This window comes from Pteropus medius, unplaced genomic scaffold (genome assembly GCF_902729225.1).
Source record: "Pteropus medius unplaced genomic scaffold, Ma_sr-lr_union100, whole genome shotgun sequence".
NCBI lineage: Eukaryota > Metazoa > Chordata > Mammalia > Chiroptera > Pteropodidae > Pteropus > Pteropus medius.
Genome location: NW_024355205.1, coordinates 21488272 through 21492271, shown reverse-complemented (window position 1 = coordinate 21492271; position 4000 = coordinate 21488272). Strand labels below are relative to the sequence as shown.

General features: G+C 32.9%; 1 pseudogene; it reads left to right on the top strand.

Annotated features, from left to right (window-relative positions):
• Positions 1–306: 306 nt before the first annotated feature.
• Positions 307–425, top strand: LOC120599072 (uncharacterized; annotated as a pseudogene).
• Positions 426–4000: the final 3575 nt, after the last annotated feature.

Sequence of the window (4000 nt, the reverse complement as noted above, 5' to 3'; positions counted from 1 at the left end):
TTGTATTAGATAAATTTCCTTAAGAATATGTCTGTATAAAAAATGTAATTGTTGGAGATATACATAGAGCTTGGCATATGTTAGTAGATGGAAATTATGAATATGATAATTAATGCATATTTTTCAAGCATATTTTTCCTACTTGTTCATGAAAACAGTAATAATATAACATTACTATTAAGTATTTAAAATATCTAAATTATTTTATTAAAGTTTGATTCATATTTTAGAGAAAAATAGATTGTCTTTGCAAGTCATCAAACAATATAACACTTGATAAGAAAATTATTTTTAAATATTTAACAAGTCTACGGCCATGCCACCCTGAACAAGCTCCATCCCATCTGATCTCAGAAGCTAAGCAGGGTCATGCCTGGTTAGTACTTGGATGGGAGACCACCTAGGAAGATCTGGTGCTGTAGGCGTAAAAAAAATAAAATAAAATATTTAAGAAAATATATCATCACCCTCTTCTTCACTTTAAAAATCTGTCACCTGATATCCTATAAATTCACCAATGGCAGAGAATGCTTCTTATTTTCCTTGATTTACACAGTGCATAACATATCATAAGTACTAAGTAACTTCTGAATGAAAGAAAATGTTGAATGAATTAATGAGCTAACGCTTCTCTCATTGTTCACATATCCTTTCCTCCAAACCATGCCCCCACTTTCCGGAGCAACAAAACATTGTTGGTAAATAGGAAGAGACATAAAAACTTGATTTTTAACATATTCATAATATCAAATTTAATTGAGTTTTATTGTAGATCATCAATATTTTGATCACTCTCTTATTGCCCCTCTTAAACCCTCACTTTATCTCATTACATAACCTTTATCCTCATTCAGCTGAGGTCATTTTCTAGTTTACTGAATAAAGATTGAGATTATCTGTAATTAAATAGCTCATTAACTCACAGTATTTTCCTCAATGTTTAAATAACCTTTTATTATTTCATTCTTACCCCTTTTATTATTATATGAAATATGAAAGAGAGAGAGCTCTTCAAATACATGAATTTCTGCACTCTATTTTCCCAGTACTGTGTTTACATCTATGTATTTTTTTTATTTTACAAAGCCAGAAAATCTGAAATTATTATTTACTAACCCAGTGTTTTAATGCTCACATTAAATTTGTTTTTCATGTCTTAGTGTTTTTTCTCTGAAATGTTGCTCAATTTCTTAATTTAGCATTCAGAATCACAGTAAAGATGTAAAGAGAAATAGATACCCTGCAAGTTTAAATTTCAGAAAAAGTCATTAGCAAATCAGCCATTTTAAAGAATTTCATAGAAATTATAGAAAGAAGATGGGATTGGAATAAAAGAGAAAACAGATTAAAAACTGCATTCTAAATCATGCTCAGGAGAAAGCTACTGGACATTAAAGATGGACATTAAAAGTGTTTCATGATGTTAATTGTTAGAGGATTAACTATTTGGAACAGCATAGGTGTTCACTTTCTTCTAATGGCAGAATTTAAAGTCAAGGCGCTTGGCCTGTGCCAGCCCATGCCCAACTCTATATTTTAAGGAAGAGATAGCTACTATCTCTATGTGATTTGCAACCTACTCTTGAACTCAACATTTCAAATTAACTCCTATATAGAGAGAATACATTATTTTAATGAGTAAAATCTGAAAAGTCTACAGGACTAAAATTGCCTCCGGAAAAGCTTGAGGACATGAAGACAGAATTAGCCACTCATACTTCCCACAAATTAACTCTGAGGTAGTTAGCAACATGGCCCTAACTTTCTGCCTCCACCAGTGTTAGAGAGTCAGAATTCTCTAACCAACGGGATGTTAGACTCCAGAGAAAGTTTAAAAACAAAGCAAAACAGAAAAAATAAAATGAAGAAACAAACTGAAGTAATTCACAGACACAATCTGAAACAAATTAAATGGGAATTTCTAAAAATGGTATCTGATCATTAGTATGTTTTAATGTTTCTCATGTAGTTCCAACATGCAGTTGGGGTTCAGAACCACTGGGTTACTCATTGGTTTCATCAATGAGCTTGGCAGAAGAACTTGACACAAGTGTTTCTCCTCAGGGCAGCCAATGTCCAAGGCTGCCTTTCTTTCTGGAGCTAGAGTGCCGTAATAGTAGCCAGAAGGTGATGTGATACAGATACAAGAAAATGGCTGTTCAGCATTAGTGGTGAACCAGAGAATCTATGAGATTCATTTTCAAGAAATGGAGCAGTATCAACTGGACAACTAAAAGGGATAAGAATGATTGAGACCTGAATGTATTTGGCCAAAGATAAAAATTTCTCACCTACAAAATTGTATTCTTGCCTTTCAGGGGATTATGTGGATTATTTAAATGGGATGTTATAGCTACTTATCATTGTTTCTGAGACACTATGATATGTGCTAAATCTCAATATCGATCTTTTATAAGTGTGAGGTCTTATTTGGTATTCTCTAAAAGATGTATCATTTGTTTTTATATTTCTTGGCTTAAATTTGTGATTTTTTTTTTCACTTAAACTATCGCTAAATCTTTAGAGACTTTTGTCAAGATTAACATGGCAAAATTGCCCTCAGTGGATTTCTTTCTTAGAATCTCTCATAAGTGACTTGTGGAATGGTACTTAGGGAAAACCTGGAACAGCTAAAGAGAGCATTTTCAATGGTCCTGTAGAAAACTGCAAATGTGAAAATGTGAGTCACAATGAAATAATTCAACAAACCACAGGACGCAGGCTCTGAAAAATTTTAAGGACCAGTAGGTATAAGCAACTAGTCAGAATGCATGTAATTGCTGAGCCTTAACCCTGAGTAAAAGGTAACTTTCAGAACCTAGAAATTATTCTCATGTAAAAGTTTTATCAATTAGAGATATATTTTGAAGTACATAAACATCACAAATGAAACTTTCTTTAGAACGAGTAGGATTATTTTCCTCATGCACCAAGAAATTTCAAGACACGCAGATGCTAACATTCTTTCAGCAGTTCAGTGATGTTAGGATCATTTTCAGCTGTTTATGGTTTCAAGATGGCTTCCCAATTTCTAGGCAGCATGCAGAGAAAGAAAAACAATGTAATAGGACTTGCCCTACCAAATATTACTCCCTGTTATATGGCACTTTTAGGTAAGACAATGGAGTTTGGGAACAAGAATAAAACATTAGGCTGCCAGAGTGGAATAGAGAATCAGGAAACATAATCTACGCTTGATTTATGTCAAAGTAGATACTGATCATCAGTGGATATAATATAGACTTTAGAGGATGCTCGATTTGTATCTCTACTTTCAACCACAAGCAAAAATCAACTCCAGATGGATTAAATACTTAAGTGTGAGGAAAACCTGTAAAACTTTATAAAACAAGAAGACAATAGAGGAGAATATCATTATGATTTTAGAATAACAAAAGATTTCTCAAAAAATATATAGAAAACAAAAGACATTGATTAGCATTAAAACTGCAATTTTCTGTTTAAATATCAACTATATAGAGAGTTAAAGTGCAAATCATAAATCAAGATAAGTTTAGCACATAACTAATGGATTAATATCTACATTATATAAACACAAAGAACTTATACAAACAAAAGAACAAGAAAAAAGACCAATAACCAAATAAGAAAATAGTCAAGCATCATGAACTAGTATCCCAAAGAAGAGACATAGACTGTCTATAAACCTTTGGCACTATTAATGCACAGAAAATTACAATCTAAAATAAAATTAAATGCCTTTTTATACCCTTGATATTGGGAGAACTAGAAATCAGATCATGGGAGAGGTTAATGGGATAATGGAGAAGTAGGTCGGTCAACCGCTACTGGTTGGTGTGAAGGTGGGACACTTACTTTCGAGGGCATTTAGAATGACGTAGCTCAAGTCTAGAGTAGTACAACAAGCTCTTAGGAAACTCGGTTGCTTACTTGGTCATGTGAATTTTCTCTGAAGAGTTTTAATGAAATCACTAGGCTGAAGAACGGTCTGTTAGGAGAGACAAAGGGTGAGAATTTT